This window comes from Lissotriton helveticus, chromosome 12, assembly GCF_964261635.1.
Source record: "Lissotriton helveticus chromosome 12, aLisHel1.1, whole genome shotgun sequence".
NCBI lineage: Eukaryota > Metazoa > Chordata > Amphibia > Caudata > Salamandridae > Lissotriton > Lissotriton helveticus.
Window position 1 is genome coordinate 659,443,622 of NC_136073.1, and position 19,147 is coordinate 659,462,768.

General features: G+C 46.2%; 1 protein-coding gene across 1 annotated transcript in view; it reads left to right on the forward strand.

The window, feature by feature from the left end:
• Positions 1 to 3,433: 3,433 nt before the first annotated feature.
• AGRP (agouti related neuropeptide) overlaps positions 3,434 to 19,147 on the forward strand; it is a 162,414-nt gene continuing 146,700 nt past the window's right edge. Inside the window, exons 1-2 of the mRNA XM_078668652.1 lie at positions 3,434 to 3,527; positions 13,760 to 13,860. The gene's annotated coding sequence lies outside the window, so the exon portion shown is untranslated. The remainder of the gene's footprint in view (positions 3,528 to 13,759; positions 13,861 to 19,147) is intronic.

The window sequence follows — 19,147 nt, forward strand, 5'->3', positions numbered from 1 at the left end:
AGTGTGGCAGGGTATGCTCAGACGTGCGTCCCTTGCTCACTTGGCCACTGGATTCAAGATAGCCAGGCTGATGAGGATTATGAATCCGAAACCGGTCCCAGGATGCTTGTTTCCGGTCCAGGGAAGACATGGCTTGGCAGTTCGGGCTGGACTGTTCCCATGAGGAACAGGGTCAGACTGATTTGCATATGGCCATGTCTGAACTGGGTTGGCTGAGTGGGCTAAAGAATGGTGATGGATTAAACCCAGATCAGTTGACTGGGGGTGAGTATTTGATTTGCTAAAACGCTCCGTCCATCATCCCCTTTTGTATCACTTTGTTCGCCCTAAGTGTGGCAGGGTATGCTCAGACGTGAGTCCCTTGCTCACTTGGCCACTGGATTCAAGATAGCCTGGCTGATGAGGATTATGAATCCGAAACCGGTCCCAGGATGCTTGTTTCCGGTCCAGGGAAGACATGGCTTGGCAGTTCGGGCTGGACTGTTCCCATGAGGAACAGGGTCAGACTGATTTGCATATGGCCATGTCTGAACTGGGGTGGCTGAGTGGGCTAAAGAATGGTGATGGATTAAACCCAGATCAGTTGACTGGGGATGAGTGATTGATTTGCTCAAACGCTCCGTCCATCATCCCCTTTTGTATCACTTTGTTCGCCCTAAGAGTGGCAGGGTATGCTCAGACGTGAGTCCCTTGCTCACTTGGCCACTGGATTCAAGATAGCCTGGCTGATGAGGATTATGAATCCGAAACCGGTCCCAGGATGCTTGTTTCCGGTCCAGGGAAGACATGGCTTGGCAGTTCGGGCTGGACTGTTCCCATGAGGAACAGGGTCAGACTGATTTGCATATGGCCATGTCTGAACTAGGGTGGCTGAGTGGGCTAAAGACTGGTGTTGGATTAAACCCAGATCAGTTGACTGGGGGTGAGTGTTTGATTTGCTCAAACGCTCCGTCCATCATCCCCTTTTGTATCACTTTGTTCGCCCTAAGTGTGGCAGGGTATGCTCAGAAGTGAGTCCCTTGCTCACTTGGCCACTGGATTCAAGATAGCCTGGCTGATGAGGATTATGAATCCAAAACCGGTCCCAGGATGCTTGTTTCCGGTCCAGGGAAGACATGGCTTGGCAGTTCGGGCTGGACTGTTCCCATGAGGAACAGGTCAGACTGATTTGCATATGGCCATGTCTGAACTGGGGTGGCTGAGTGGGCTTAAGAATGGTGATGGATTAAACCCAGATCAGTTGACTGGGGGTGAGTGTTTGATTTGCTCAAACGCTCCGTCCATCATCCCCTTTTGTATCACTTTGTTCGCCCTAAGTGTGGCAGGGTATGCTCAGACGTGAGTCCCTTGCTCACTTGGCCACTGGATTCAAGATAGCCTGGCTGATGAGGATTATGAATCCGAAACCGGTCCCAGGATGCTTGTTTCCAGTCCAGGGAAGACATGGTTTGGCAGTTCGGGCTGGACTGTTCCCACGGGGAACAGGGTCAGACTGATTTGCATATGGCCATGTCTGAACTGGGGTGGCTGAGTGGGCTAAAGAATGGTGATGGATTAAACCCAGATCAGTTGACTGGGGGTGAGTGTTTGATTTGCTCAAACGCTCCGTCCATCATCCCCTTTTGTATCACTTTGTTCGCCCTAAGTGTAGCAGGGTATGCTCAGACGTGAGTCCCTTGCTCACTTGGCCACTGAATTCAAGATAGCCTGGCTGATGAGGATTATGAATCCGAAACCGGTCCCAGGATGCTTGTTTCCGGTCCAGGGAAGACATGGCTTTGCAGTTCGGGCTGGACTGTTCCCATGAGGAACAGGCTCAGACTGATTTGCATATGGCCATGTCTGAACTGGGGTGGCTGAGTGGGCTAAAGAATGGTGATTGATTAAACCCAGATCAGTTGACTGGGGGTGAGTGTTTGATTTGCTCAAACGCTCCGTCCATCATCCCCTTTTGTATCATTATGTACAAGGCAGCGTTAAGCCACGTTAAGTGCCTTATCCATAAGGCGCAGCTCCTTTCGCCACCACACGTCCATAAAAGTGAAGTTGTGGTGGCAATAGCGGCTTGTATATATGCCCCTATGTGTTTTTAATAGCAATTAGCAATCACAAACTCGTATTAAAACATAATAAATGCGAGGTGGTTTTAATCTGGATGTTGTCCCTTAGTCAGGCAAATCTCAACCATTATAAGAAGACACAGGAAAAACAAAGAAAACAAAATGCATTAAAACAACAAGGGGTCTATTTATGAGGCCATTTACGTCACTCTTCCTCCCACTGGCGTAACGAAAAGTGAGGTGGCCTCCCTGCACAGTACTCAGGGGGGGACCCCTCCGGGCTCAATCAGGAGCTCTCCCGGCCCGAGTTCAGTGCCGAGGGGGCCCCTTGGAGCTAGGGCCCCCCCCCGCACCACGTGGGCTGCGGGGGCCTGTGTTACGCCCCTGCTTCCTCCATGCAACATGGATCAAGGGCGATGTAAACCTTAAAACAGATTTATGAAGCCACTTTGCATGGCTCGGAGTGGCTCCAAAAATCTGGAGTAACGCAACGCAGATTGTTGTTGTGTTACTTTGCCCTGGGAAGGCATTGCGTGGGTGTTGCCACACAACTCTCATGGATTTTGATGCATCCTCAGATTCACATGAACTAGTAAACTTGGGGATATACCAAAATGTTACACCTTCCCAGGGAAGGCATAACGAGGAGAAAAATCCCGGTTCCTCCTTGTTTCAGCCTCTTGCTATGCATGCTGCATTCTGCAGCACACATAAAAAGAGGAATATGCCTCCCAGTATTGTTTTTTTGTAGGAAGGTTTCCCTACCTGAAAAAACACAATCCTGCATACAGCGCAGGCACCCTTGCACCATGGTGCACCCAAAAGGGCGCATAGGAACGGACAGGAATGGGCCGTATTTAAATACGGTGTATTCCTGCACTTTCCTTGTCAGGCTCTCCATAATGAACCCCTAAATGACTTCTCATCCTTTGAGTGCAGGAATTTACCATCTGGACACTGATCGAACATGTCAAACCACGCACTTACAAGAAACACAGAATAAAGGGCCGCTTGCGCCTCAAACCCGGCGCATCCGGTTCCCCTGAGATTGAACGTATAGCAGAAGGTGCCCTTTTCAAGAGGTTCGCGTGAGGGTTCGGGGTTTTGCAGGTGTAGGCAGATGATCGAGAAGCGCGCATTTAACGCAGGAAATGAAGCGTGACGGCTCTCAGAAGCTCCTCGATGACCCGAGCCTCATCTCCCCTATTACCGGTACCCCACCCCGCGTCACGACGGCTGCTCTGTATAAATACAAGGACGTTGCAGGAGTTCAGGAGCACGGCATCTGAGCTGCTCGCGACGCTGACGCACGCCACGCTCCGCGCGCATCGGTAAGTGGGACAGGCTGCGCAAGCTGGGGCGCGAGCGCTTGAAAATGTTGTACGGTGGTGGTGGCGTTGAGGGGGGCAAACTTTGGTGCTTGAATAGAACGGATGTAGATAGTACCTCACCAAACCCTGCTCTTCGGTAATTCCATGTTATATATTATTTTTGACAGTTTAGTCAACTCTTTGGATATGTTCTGCGTCCAATTCATAATGTAAGTTTTTATATTAAAAAAAATGTGAACCTTCAACGGTACTCGGGGCACAAGTGGAGGTTACACGCGGTTAGAAGGCGCCCACCCACTCTTTTCACAGGGTGGACGCCTTCTACCCAGCCTTGAAGTTGGGCCCCCACAGAAATATGGTGAGCTTGTCCGGTGTAATTTTAAGACACCGCAACACCTTCAGAAGCGCCTGCTCATTTTATGCTTTCATTCCGAGCAGCAAGTGCAGGCGAGGGGACTTTGTTCATTTAAATTTCAGCTGAGCCCAAAACAAGGGGGAAGGTAACGAGCGATCAGACCTACTTTTGATCCAGTATCCTGATTGGGACATATCTCGAACCTCACACCTAGCTGCAAATGCAATGGCGGGGCAGCAAAGGATCACAGCTTGTTATTACTTAACAAATATTGAGGATAGGCATGCTTTTGACCCTGTTCAGGCCCTATATAGAAAAGATGCCCATGCACTGTAAGAAAGTCAAATGTGTGAGCCTGTCCCAGTAATTACACCAATAACTGTTTAAATACTACCATTTTGTTTTATTTATTTTATAGCACTACTCATCCCATTTATGGGTGTCACGGCGCTTTACATCACATGCACACATTATTATACATTGACACTAAGTCATATATGTGTAAATCAGTGTACATGATGTGTTACATAAGACAGGGAGGCCTACAGGGTGCAGGAGTCACGTCCTTTAGAGCTCACAGCGATATATTATAAGGAATACAATTTAAGAACTACAAGTAACAAAAGGATCTCTATGTTAAAAGCAGTAACCCACTTACCCATCTACATAAAATACAAATCTGTCATCTGCCTGTTACATGATGTGCTTTGCAGGAGACTTATTAACCCTCTATCTCCTTTGATTCAAAACTAGGAACAAACAAAAGACAGATCTCTCCAGCAAGCACATTAAACTCCAGAGTTGTCTTGCCATTATTATTATACCCTGCTTTTTACTCGGCACACAAAGGTCTATGCAGCAGGTTCCTTAACCCCAAAATATCTTTTAAAATGCAGACTTTGCAACCAATAAGCAGAACAGATTAACTGCCAAGTTTTTCCTTGTTGCCAATTTCTTTGTGGCAGAGTTAAAAAAATGAATGTATATGTTGAGGTCCAGATTTTGTGTTGGGGTTGCGTAACATTTTTTGGCACAACCCTGACACAAAATCTAATTTGTTAAATATTGTAATGCACTCAAATGTGCTCATCATAGACCTGCTAAACATATGTCTGAGGTTTTAGGATCTCATGTCACTTCTTGTGATGTTAGAGGTGATGCCACATGCTATGTCATACTATGTGAAGTCACGCGCTATGATGTCACATGCCTTGGTGACACCTGCATACTGCCTAACTTGGCTAGTCCCCCACTTCTTTTTTTAGGACTTGTACCCTGACCATACTCTTGGTTGATTTGATACAACGCTTTTTCTTCCTTTACGTTTAAATATGGGTCATTTTGATAATATACATATCATGCGACCACCGTTCATCTTACCTTTCATGCATACATGCCACCATTTTCAAACTAGAAAGTGTGACATTGAAAAATTAATTGGGGGAATGTATTTTCCCCATTGGTTTATATTGATTCAGAGGTGATTTTGGGCAGGAGGCACCTGAAATAAAGCCTTTTGTTGCTTGAAAAACTGAGAGTCTTCTGCCTGAACCGGGGCTATTGACATGTATGTGTTCATCCCATTCTCATTTGAGCGCCTCACTGCCATTGGCTTAACAATTCTGGCATGAGCCTCAGTGCAAGCAAGGAAAATGTGCCCCACAAGCCCTTTTAGCTTTACAAAAGACAGCTATAATTGGGATGCAGTGTACACTCACACTCTTGGGCCATGGTGCCATTGCGCCTGATCGCCGGCAAACAATTTATGCTCCAGGACAGACAGTGGTTCAAATACTTTCCTTGGCAGTTAAGAAGTCTTTGGCTTTCAAGATGTGTCACCAATTTCAGCTTTGCTTTGATATACTGTACATTAAACTTCTAAGTAAACAAAATGCCGACTATTAGAACTATGCTTGCTACTTACTGAACCAACACCCTCTCTTAATACATCAATAACTACTCAACCGAGCTCTGCCCATCTGTCACAACTCTATCCTTCTTCACATCCAGAATTTGTCACAATAATAAAATTTGCTAATACCTCCACTTCTCCATCTGATCCTTTCAGCCCACAGATTATCAAACCCCTCACTCTTTCCTCTAAAGTTGTTCTCACATTAACATCTCTTCTTATTCATTCCCTAGTTTCTGGTACCTATCCTACATGTTTCAAATGAAATGTAGACCTACCCTTGCTAAAAATAAAAAAACGACCAATGGCCAATCACGACATCTATAATCCAGTATCTCTTTTTACCTTTCTTTCTAAAAATCTGTAGTGACTGGTCTTCAATCGCCTTACATAGTACCTTTCAGTAAATAAGCTATTTAATCCCCTCTAATCTGGATTTTAATCACCATCCTCTACTGAAACTGCCCTTTCACTTGTAGCTAAGTTCAGTAGATCAGCTCCTTTACTTAATGACTGCATTTAACACTGGGATCATCCTACTTTACTTACCTCCCTCATAACACTAGGAGTTATTAACTCCACTCTAAAGTGGCTCTCCCCCTACCTATCTAACAATCTGTGTACTGTAGTTTGAGGCTGCAGACTATCCACACCCACATCCTCAATTGTTTGAGTGTCCGAAGGATCCGTCTCGCTAACGCTTCTTTTCTCTCTCTACACCAGCTACCCTTCAGATCATTCCTCGTCTGATCCTTGTATCATCTTTCCATAGATGAAACCCAAATATTTTTTACATTCCCACCTCTCTCTTTCTCTACCTAACGCATATCCAACTGTGTTATGGCTCTTCGTCACTGGATGGTACTCCAGTCCCTAATGCTGAACCTCTAAAAAACTGAGGTGCTGTACTTTCTTGCTTGTAACACACCTCATGTGCTATTAGACCCAGCTATAAATGTGGAATCTTTTGTCACCCACACCGCCACCTCAGCATACTGCCAAGTCTTAAATATACATAAGACAGTGCTGCATTTTGCTGTAGAGTTAGAGGAAAGGAAGGAGTGGGATGAGGGGAACAAAGATAGGGAATACTTAGGGACACTAACACTAAGCCTGATCTACGCCCCATGACGATCGTGCTATCGAGGAACATGGATGAGAAGGTCAGGAAAGGATAGCCTATAGAAGACACTGATTGCATAGCATGGAGTATTTCAGCTCAAGAGGTCAGGAAAGGATAGCCTATAGAAAGACACTGATTGCATAGCATGGAGTATTTCAGCTCAAGAGGTCAGGAAAGGATAGCCTATAGAAAGACACTGATTGCATAGCATGGAGTATTTCAGCTCAAGCAAACTAAACATTTGCGTACATAACAAATATTGATGGAGAACACCTGTCACATTTGTGTTTGATTCTGTGAAGATTTTAAGCTGTGCAACTCATGTCTGTATTGGCTTTGTCTGGGTTTGGAGTGAGCAGGCTCAGCACAGCATGATATTGTGAGGTGCATATTGTATTGCATTCGGCAACCCCATTGTTAAATCCAGACTGTAGTTTTATAAAAAATATATTTATCCATTCAGCACAGTATAAACAGGACTGAAAGCGATAACGTCCTCTGGCAACTGCCTCTCTGAGTTCCAGAATCAAACAGACCCCAGAACTTCCACCACACTTGAAGATAAACACTTCAATTTTATAGTGCATGCATAGGTAACAACAATTCTGAAAATATATATGTGTGTAACACCGGTGCTTACACGTAAACATGATGGGCATGGGATTAGAGCCTCTACATAAAACGTGAGAGCATTTTTAAATACAGTCAAATATCCAATTTTATAATTCTGCTTTCTGACAGAAGGAAGGCAGAAGTGGGAAAAGGTGTGTAATGACAACATCGGAAGCTTGTTTCAATATTGGAACAGTTCTTGTGGACCCAAGATGCAATAGCAAGTGTTCACAGGTCTGACAGGAAATGGATCACGGGACTATTGGTTGGTGGAGTGAGTGACGCCAGAATAAGTAAATAATCAGGGTTTGCAGATTGCAGGAAGTATGTAGCAAGAACACATCAGCCCGCAGGAGGAAAGCTTATTTTTATAGGAGAAAGTGACTTTGCTACAAAACACAACACTTAAGAAGAGAGAAAAGCTTCAAACCTCTGACTTTGCAAAGAGGTAAAAACATGTAGGAATTAGTGTGAGACTTCAATAGTAGACAACAATGGATAGCAAAAGAATAGCTGTTGGCTAACTGTGACAGGGAAGCCTTGAAGAGTACATAATGATGGCTGTATGACTCAATTACATCTGTGGGATATTCTTACTGGAGGTTTAGAGTTGGTAGGGATCTTGTTTGGCTACTTACATTTTCCTAGTTTTTCCAGTTGCCACTACTGGTACTTCCACTGGACTATCGGTGGAGTCGATCTGATCCTCTGCTAACAGGGTGGCCAGTGGCTGAGGATCACTTTTGTAGCTCTTGGACATTGCTCTTAGGGCCTTGAGAACCTTTATTTCTGTCTTCTTTGATGTGTGTGATACACAAACTTCTCCACAACAAGATGATGTGTCTATGTCAATGTAGCGTTGTTCTGTGGTACTAAATGCCTAGACATACATTATCCTTGGGGAGGCAAGGCAAAGCAAAGCTGGAGGGAGCAAAGGGATGAATAAGGATGGGGTAACTAAGATGACATCCACAGACCGGGCCACTGCTACCTGTATACTATTTACCGTCAACTCGCCATCATTTCTAGTGAGCAGAAAACCAGCACTGAATCTAGGACACACAAGTTAATCCAGTCCATATGCGAATCAATAATGTTTAGGATTGTCACTTTTCTTTTAGTAGAGCCGGAAAAAACTCATGACTAGCTAGATTGTTAAAAGGGCAACATGAACTAAGGGATTTGAAAGCAAAAGTAGCAAAAATAATGGTTAACACTAGGCATTACTAATTTCTGTTCAAGATATTCAGTGCACGCTCTGGAGTACAGATCCGAAATGCTCTGCCTCTTGGCTGCCAATCAGTTGGACGGCACTCAGAAACATGCTCAAGATTATTAAGCAGCACACTGGAATTCATTACCTTTTTAGGTCGAGTTTAGGCAGCGCATGCGCTGTCTCTACGAGAGCAGCTGTAATCTCTTCTGTGGATCTACATCGCACCCATGCCCTGTCATTCCTTCCTTTGTCTGTCCTTCTAAAATGCTTCATGGCTACTGGTCAACTCTTCTTTTTTTCTCCCGCCTTCGTGGCATTGGTATCCTCCCACAGCGGCAAAGCCTAACTTCCCGTATATGTGCGCTTTCATCTTTTTTTTTTTTTTACTGGGTTTTTTACACTTACAACATAAGACAAATAAAATGTATTCTTCATCGCATTTGTACATACAGGGGTGGCAGCCCATGTGGCTTAGATGTTAGTTGTACAGATTTCATGTAGAGCACATGAGCTTGAGCGTCCCTGCAACTCTACAGTCCTACATATAAAGTATAACATATATTCCTTGGCGCTATGTGTTAGGAGTAATCGTCAGGCAGGTCAGGGTGAGACAAAGTATATGCATGACCGGTCCCCTGTTCAGCTATCTACTCTGACAGAAAAAGAAAGAGGGGAGAAAGAGAGAGGAGTTTAGTGGGGGGTGTGTCCTGCTCTAGTGTTTAGTGAGGAGGTGTGGCCCTTTGATTGTTTCTGGTTAGCATTCTCATGGATGGGTTGTTTGTTAGCGACTCTTTCTGTTCTAACAGTCGCGCTGCTTCAAGCTCTGTTAAGTGCAGTAAGTTGTTCCTGCCCCAGTGCAGCACCGTCACCCGTCCCTGCAACCCCCTCCCTCAACATTGCTTCTCTGCCCCCACCACCTCATCCAGGTCACCACTTGCCATCTCAAAGCCCCCCTGCACTGCTTGTCATTCTGTTTTGTTCTTTGTTTACTTGCACTGTCTGTTCCCCACTGCCATGCTTCGTGTCTGTTCCATTCTTCTAGCATTCCGTTTCTCATTTGCCAGCAGTTCCTCCTCCCTTTGCTGCTTCATCTGAAAGTTCCTTACCCGGTGTATATCTCCGCTGTTGTTGTACATGAGTTGGTCTGGGGAGTTAAGGCATATTTTAGAAACAGACAGACAACGGAATTCATGACTACATGGTGACCTTCATTCATGTTCGCATGTACCATTGTTTGACTTTTGTTGTTTCTATATTTTTAAACTAAGTTCTTCGGCGGAAATACCAATAGTGGTCCCGTTTTTTCCGTGGCAAAATGTACGTTAAATCAGGTATATATGGGTGAGTCTGTCGCAGTACCGAGAAGCACTGCATTATTACAGGATTGCGCCTGCCATGCTATGGGTAGCACCGCATTATTCCACAAGTGCGTTTCCCACGCTATGTGTTGCATCACATTATTCCACAAGTGCGTTTGCCATGCTTTGGGTAGCACCGCATTATTCCACAAGTGCGTTTCCCACGCTATGGGTAGCACCTCATTATTCCACAAGTGCGTTTGCCACGCTTTGGGTAGCACCGCATTATTCCACATGTGCGTTTGCCACGCTATGGGTAGGACCACATTATTCCAGAAGTGCGTTTGCCACGCTTTGGGTAGCACCTCATTATTCCAAAAGTGCGTTTGCCACGCTATGGGTCGCACCGCATTATTCCACAAGTGCGTTTGCCACGCTATGGGTAGCACCGCATTATTCCTGGGGTGTGTTTATCATGATACTGGAAAGCACCACATTATTCCAGGAATTTCTCTGCCACTTCACCTTAGAGCACTGTATTATCCTTTCTGCCTTGGAATGAACGGTAGACTCCTCACGCACAGTTGAGAGGGTTACTAGCTATAGAAGTTGCAATTTTTACTGCTCCATGTCAGGACTCTTTTGCAGCAGACTGTTCTCCACATATTTGGGGCATCATGAGGATGGTACTGGTGCCCAGTGTAGCCCTGTCAGAGGGGCCCCTCAGACTCTAAGCAGGGGGGTCAAGTGCAGCCTCCAAGGACCTGTGGCACTGGCTAACAGGTTAAAGAAAAGCCTCCAGCCTAGACTCATGGGCTGCGGTCCTTTGATGTGATTCCATCTGTTTACAAACATTACACACAGATGGACATAAGCGGTGATGGCCAAGGCGTTAAGGTAGCCGGACCCAGTAGTGCCTGTATCTCAGTATGCAGAGGTGTCTAATGCGATACGTATTTGTATAGCGCACAGATGTGGTCTGAATCTGTTAAAGCCCACAGTGACGGTATGACGTCATTTCGCCCAGCTCAGTTGGCTGAACGCAATAAAGGCTTCAAAAGGCCTCCATCACCCTCTCCGCGCGCCTTGCAGATAAACCTGTTGTAGAGAAGATACCAAGGAAGATAAAAGGAGTGCCAACGCACCGGGGTCACCGGGGTCACCTATTTTCGTGACTTGCTGCATAGATGATTATGATGATGATGATGCCAATACAATGGAAATAATAACAACAACAAGTAGACTCATGGGGAGAGCTGATGCCGAGACTCGAACCCACTTCCCCACTTCCAAGTTTGAAGTATTGTTACTTTGTAGTTCCTTTTAGTATTTTTATGATATTGGTAGGTACATGCTAAACATAACAAAAATACTTCCGTTGTTACGGTATGAACATCTCTTGCAGGGTAAATGTAGTCCAGTGCAGTGGAGGCTTGTCCATTTTATTGGGGTGGTGGGGCATTGCCCCACAGCCGCCGCCGCCACAAAATATGTCAATAAATAATATAATGTGATGCTCGCAAATAAATTAAAGCGCGTGGCGGCGTCACGTCACACCGGCGGCTTGGCTTGCTTCATGTACTTGACTTCGCACTTCACCCGATACCGCGGCCCGCACATGCGCACTGTGCGGCACAAGCAAACTGTATGCATGGCGGGTTGGTTTGGCCGGGCGCTGCCTTTCGCGACCAAGAACCCCCATATGCACAACAGTGCACTTCAATTAGGATGATAGAGAAAACTGGGGGGCGTGGCGCAAACCACAGACCCCAATGTTAAAAAATGGGTGGCAACTTTTGCAGCACACCCAATCCTGGCGCTGCTGTCTTTAAGAGAGAGCCTCTCTCTGTAATAGAGCAGCGCCAGGATTGGCTGCAGTGCTGCAGCATCATGGCAGTGCAGGGCGGCGTTTCCGCGGTTGCCAGTCTAGTCTGCACTCAGTAGTAGCAGCTATGACTTGGCACCGCGTGGGAGGTCCCGCCCAGCGTCCACTAGCAATGCCCAATCACTGTATGGCTTTATTGTTAAGCCATGCAGTGATTGGGTCATTTCGGCATTGCTAGTCTTCCCTCCTCCTCAGTCACCACCAGTACTGTGTCAGTCAATCTCAACCGCACCCCGCCGCACGTAATAGAAGAGTGTGTGACTCCCCTTCAGGCTAACAGGAAGGCAGGCGAGGCATGACTACTGCTGCTGCGTGCTGCACCAAGTTCCGACAGTCCTGACCTGCTGCATTACACCCGGCCGTTTTATTAAATGACCGACGCTTTGTGTATGTATGTAATAATGAAGTAGTTCATTTAGCACATCTTTCTGCTCTAGTTACTTCTGAGGGGAAGAATAGGCCACGTCTATGGCAGGAAACATTTGTAGTTCTTCCATTATCGCCTTAAAGAGAATTTTTTTTCACTAACACATTTATTTTTGCTAGGAGAAATGATTTGCAGAAAAGAACACGCAAATCCATTTGCCCAGTGCCTATTTCCGACTACGGATTAATACATATGGTGACAAATGCGGCAAGTCAGAGCATGTGTGGGGGGCGCGCACACCGCGTGACAGCTTTACTTCTTACTCTCTGGTCAGCCACGTTTCTAGTTAAGCACGAACCATGCTGTGACGAACAATGGCAACCCACGTCTCCATGCTCACCTTCGGCCAAAGCGGCGACAGATGACACATCGGGAAAAAATATTTCCACGCCAGCAGAAAAAAATACCAGTCGATGAACACACGAGTATATGAGACATCATGGGACCTGCGGGTCTCTTACCACACACACAGCGAGCGCAGTGCAAAATGGACGGCAGCAGCTGTAAATTTTGTGAGAATTTATCTAACCGCAAATGTATAGAAATGGGGAAATTGAGCTATATTAAACTGCGCAAGATCTTGTTGGAACCAAGGCTTTTTTCTGCAACATCCTGTCATTAATTTATTATGACAGGTCTGGTAAACTGAAACACCCAATTCACTTGCGACAGACTGCCTTGCTGTAGACGCTTGAATGTACACACATTGCACATCACTTCTGCAAACTTACTTCTGTAGTGCGATTCGCACTGTGCGAAAGTGCAGCTACCAGCCTGGCTCTTTCAGGTGCATTTTTGCAAAGGAAAGGAATGAACACTGACCGCCATTACGCAGATTTTTAATCCACAAAAGGTTTGCTCGTCATTCCGCTTAAACTCAGAAAATGTCAGCAAATTAGCGATAATCTTTATGCTGTGCTAGTTTAATGTGCCACAAAAATATAATTTAGTTTTAGCTCTAGCTCTGAAATAGCACTCCATAAGGCATTCCATACAAAATGGCGCTAAAGAATGCTATATTATGACCACAGTTAGGACCAATTGACAGTTGGTGTTTAATATGCCGAAAAATACGTTAACGGGGGACTTCTGTGGAATGCCTCAAGTGTTGTAATTGGAAACATGTAAGTCATGAGGTAACAGACTTTTTCTTTTCAGTTTTATATAGCGCGAACTAGACCCGAAGGTTTCAGAGCGCGTTACATGAGCATCAGTTGCATTACAGAGGGCACATTCATTTGGAGACACGGGGAGATTAAGTGATTTGCCCAGAATCATAGGATGTTTGAGCCTCCCACCAGACTCGAACAGAACTTGGTTACCCAGCCAGCTTCAAAGTCTACCGCTCTAGCCTTTAAGAACGTGCGCTTTACAAATACACATTATGTTATGTTACTTAGAAGCCTGTAGGCTGCACAACTTGACACCGATGTCACAGGATGAATCTTTTTTATATATGATCCTAGGTCTGTGGTTCTGTATGATTACCAGTCTATGTGTTTGGTTGACACAACTACATTTTGTTATATTTGCTTTTCAGCATCTGGTAAAGCCTGGTAAAGTGGAAAGCCTCAAGGCAAAGAAGAAGAGCACCAAACTTCTTTCCTGCTTGCACAACAGTCAACAGCCTCAGCGTTTAAGGTAAGGCAACTGCTGCTATATTTTACATTCTAATAGTTAAGGGCTATCATGTAAGTTGTACATGGTGGGTGAGGTACTCAGCAATACATTGTGTTTCAAAGTCTGTTATGAAGCTCTGTGCTTATGCTGAATAAGCACCTAACTATGTTATATGACACCACTTTCCTAATGTAATAAATGCACTTTCACAATTGCTTTATTAACCTTCCTGCTTTCTCAAATTTGCTTGAAAATGTACCATTTGTCCACTCTTTTTTCAAAAATTTCAAGGGGGGAAATCCCCCCGAACCCTCCTTAGGGGGTTCGGGCTCGCTCGCTCGCTACGGTGCAGTATGATTATCATTTTACACCTTACCACTTTCAAATGTCACCAGCCGCCACTGGTCCAGTGCAAAGCTGCTTAATAAACAATTAAATAACAAAACACTACAATGGTGTGTGTGGTTTGACAGCATAATTTGCCCCTGGTGTTTGGTGAAGGTGTTTGATATATAAAAATATCACTTTTGTCTTCTGTCAGCCGCTCTTAGAATGCTCAGCATCAAGGAGTTTAAATCGCAGACTGTGGGCCAGATGTAGGTAATTCATATTTACCACTTCTTAAATACCGAATTTTACCGATTCGGTATTTAAGAAGTGGTAAATATGAAGGGGGGAGATGTAGGTATTTTCAGATGTGGAAATACCGAATCGTTAAGAATCGGTATTTACCGAATCTGGAAATACCGAATCGGTATTTCCTATTGATTCCTATGGGCTGTGAAGCCCATAGGAATCAATGGGCAATACCGATTCTGTAATTACAGAATCGGTAAATACCGATTTTAGCAAGGGTGCAGGGGGTGTCACTTTGACACCCTCTAGCACCCCTGTTTTAGGCTTGTGTGCCATGTGGCACACATACATGCCCTAAGGGCATGTATGTGTGCCACATGGCACAGGTGTACATGCACAGATGTGCATGTACACCTGCATCAGTATTTTACCATGCAATTGTATTGCATGGTAAAATACCGATTTTCAAAGCCCTGTGTCAACGTGCAACTTGGCACCTACTTACCGAAAATGCATTTTCGGTAATTTTACCGACCGGTATATTTACCGATTCGGTAAAATTACCGAAAATGCCTGTTTTTCCCCCTACATCTCAAAATCCAATTACCGGTCGGTAACGGCCGAATTTGGCCGTTACCGACCGGTAATTGGCCACCTACATCTGGCCCTGTATGTTTACTGAGCATGATAACAAGGAGACCTGATTGAATCTCTGACTGAAGTAATTTAATAAAGAGGCGTGCCTGTATACCCCAGATAAAGTTTCTTTTCTTGTGACTGATAACCGCCACCAAAAGCCTTTCAGCAAGACTTGGGGGCAGCAGGGCGTCCTTGGCAAAATATTTAAAACTGCACTTTGGTTGAAACACTTTCCATTTCGTGGATAAAGCAAGCACGTGTTCCTAAATCACACTGCATGACCCAGTGTGCAGTAATTGTATAGCTATCTATTCTATCCCTGGTGTTATTTCGTTCCTCTTTTTTTTCTTCAAGAATAGTACTTAACAGGGTCGTCTGTATGATGTTGGAGACAAAGCGGGGAAGTTGCTTGCCTGGTTGGACAAGAGGGAGAGGGCGGATCGAGTGGTGCCTGTGATTCAGACTTCGAATGGTGTGAGAGTGACAGACCCGGTTGAAATAGTGGAATGTTTTGCGGACTATTTTCGTGCGGTTTACTCCCCGGTGTCGGAAAGGGATGAAGACGACTCTCGCCTCTTGCTGCGCGACATAGCTTTGCCATGCCTCTCCGATTTGGAGCGGTCCTTTATGGAGGCCCCGTTCTCTACGGACGAAATCGCGACTGCAATTCGCTCTCTCCGTTCGGGCAAGGCTTTGGGCCCGAACGGTTTGCCAATCGAGTTATACAAACTGCGTCCTGATAAGATAGCGCCCTATCTTCGAACAATGTTTTCGGAGTCCCGGGAGCGGGGTGTTCTCCCTTATGACCAGCGCCTGGCTACGATTGTGGTACTTCCTAAAGATGGTAAGCCCCGGGATCTTTGTTCGTCTTATAGACCCATCTCCCTGTTAAATGTCGAGCCTAAGGTTCTTGCCAAACTCTTGGCTACGCGCCTCCTCACGGTCGTTAGTGATTTGATTCATCCGGACCAATCCGGATTTATCCCGCACCGTAACACAGCCCTTAATCTACGTCGTCTTCATGGAGCCATCGCGAGGGCGGGGCTTCTGACAGAGCCGGCCATTTTGGCCTCGTTGGACGCCTCGATGGCCTTCGACACGATAGAGTGGCCCTACCTTTGGGCGGCTCTTGAGAAGTTTGGTTTTGGCCCGGGGTTCATCGGATGGGTGAAGCTACTGTATACCGACCCCCTGGCACAGGTCGTGGTTAATGGTCGAGTGTCGGCTCCTTTTCCCCTTGGTAGGGGGACCAGACAGGGGTGCCCCTTGTCTCCGCTACTTTTTGCTCTCGCATTAGAGCCGCTAGCTGCGTGGATTCGCTGGGAGCCTTCCCTCAAGGGTATACGTTGGTCCCCAGATTTCGAGGACCGTGTTTCGCTTTACGCGGACGACATTCTTCTTTATCTTACTTCCCCGCGTAAATCCTTGAATGTCTTATTTGACGTTCTCGCCTCGTTTAGTAAGAATTCTGGTTTGATTATAAACTGGGCTAAATCCTGTGTCTATGTTATTTCGGGTGACCTGCCCCCATTGCCGAATAGATTTCCCATCCAGGTTGTTCAATCCGGCTTTAAATATTTGGGGGTTTTTATTACATTGGATTCGTCGCTCCGGTTTGAACGTAATCTCCTTCCCCCGCTTCATAGATTGCGGCTGGACGTGGCTCGCTGGCGTAAATTACCCTTGTCACCGCTGGGCAGGGCTGCCCTTTTCAAGATGATGTCCTTACCGCGATTCCTTTACGCACTCCAGAATTCCTATGATGATATCCCCGCTACTTATTTCCGAGAGATCGAGAGTCTGCAAAGGCAACTGATTTGGGGCGGGCGGCCACGTATCGCACTTGCGAAGCTCACCATCCCTTGGTATGACGGGGGCATAGCGCTTCCTGATGTCAAGAGATATTATTGGGCTACTCAACTGTCTGCCATTAACCACTCGATGTACTCCCCGGGTCCGGATCCGGCCTTTGAAATGGACAGACTCCAACTTCCGGGTGGTAACTTTAATAGAGCGCTTTACTCTAGGTCGGCTGGGCTCCACCTTACTGGACCAACTAGGATTGCGGTTAGTGTGTGGCGCGCTGCGAATGTGAGCTTGGGGTGGGATGAACGAGTGACGCTGGCAACTCCGCTTTTTGCATCTGAGCGTCTGGGATGTCTTTGGACAACGAAAGGGTTTGACCGTTGGGACATGATTGGAATCTGTAGAGTGGGTGACGTGTGTGCGAATGGGGCGGTGAAGTCCTTCGAGGCCCTTCGAAATTATTATGACCTGAGTGATAGGGAATTTTTTAGATATCTACAGGTCCGTCATGCCCTCACATCTGTTCTGACTTCCGGTGCCGCCATCCCTGAGTCCTCCCCCCTCGAGGATCGCATCCTGGATGGCTATCTCCCTGATAGCACTATCTCCTTGATTTATAAGAAGCTGATTCACAATCGCGCTGACTTGCTCGTTCGACTTAGAGAAGCGTGGGTCGGCGACGGTCTGGAATTAGATGATGAGGATTGGCAATCGGCGTTATCTTCTCCGAAAGAGGTTGCCATTCCTGCCCGTCTCCGTCTGGTTCAACTCAAGATCCTCCACCGGGTGTATGTTACTGGTCCTCGTTTGGTTGCGATGGGTTTTTCCCCGGATGGCCTATGCAAGCGTGGATGTGGGATGAGTGCTACGTTCCTTCATATTATTTGGGAGTGTCCGAGGGTGGCTGCCTATTGGATTGCGGTGCTTGCGGTGATGGCTGACGTGACTGGAATTGCACTGGTGCCGGAGGCCCGGAGATGCTTGTTGAACGTGTGGGAACCTACCGACTGTTCGGTGGCCCAAACCAGATGGGCGACCCTGGGGTATATGGTCGCAAAGCGGGACATAGCGCAACTTTGGGGCTGCCACAGGCCCCCCACTGTTTCTGTGTGGGAAGAAAACATGGACTGGTCTATGTTCCGCGAAAAGACCGTCTACACAGCTAGGGGCAGACCTAGGGCATGGACGAAGATCTGGTGTCAGTGGAACGCCTATCGCGGAGATATTTGTGCTCCTCCCCTGGTGGAGGCTCCTGATGTTCCCTTATCACCCTAGGTTGATGTTCCTGAAATTTCATGTACTGTTCTTTGGCTTGATTGACCTCCCCGCTGTCCCCCCGCCTTAACTTGTCCTACTGATTATGACTTCGTATTCCTGATTTGTGGGTTTCCCTCCCCTCCAGGGCTGACTCTCTGTGTATTACTCCTCTGCCTTGTTTTTATGTTTGTCGTTTTGGTATGCTTTAAAATAAGAAAATTGTCTTATCCTGTTCCATACTGTGGGCGACATTTTGTGTCCAGTTTGTGCCTGACCGCCGGAGTGGCGACCACTGTTTTATACCACATTCTGCTTTGATCTTAGCGGCCAGCCCGTGCGGTTGTGGGCCCATCTCTGTACACATGATTTTGTTGCTCAATAAAAGTTTTTAACCAAAAAAAAAAAAAAAGAATAGTACTTAACACATAGGTTGAAAGCTTCAATCATGTGTGGTGCACATGAAAGTGACAATATAGAAAGAAACCAGGCTGGCTCGCTCCATAGTCTGCAGAGATCGTATCATGCACTATAAAAGTCTCCACAGGAAATGGGCCTTAACCCCTTCGGCGCTGATGACGAGCTCAGCTCGTCATCAGTTGCGCCGCTCGCACGCTGATGACGAGCTGAGCTCGTCATGTAACGCGGCTTTTTGAAAAAAGCTGCGTAGCGTGAAAATCGCCGCAGCGCGCATGCGGTTAAACATTGTGAATTGCCCAAAATGACCATATGTTACAGTGACACCAATACTTTAATGGATGTTTTCCACTTTGAATTCTCCCAGCTCTGCCTAGAAGATAAACATTTTCATATCAAACTGATTTGCCCAACGCTGATCTATTCACTTTGGGCCTTATTTATGAAGGCCTTGCGCAGCCGGTGCGTCACTTTTAACATGGAAAAAGTGACGCATCGGTGGCGCAAGGCCTTCATAAATGAGGCCCTTTATTTCTAAATGCGAAATCGTACTTGCTTACAATTATATTGAATGTGTGCAAACAAACGAAATAGATATGTTCCTAAAAAGCAGGAC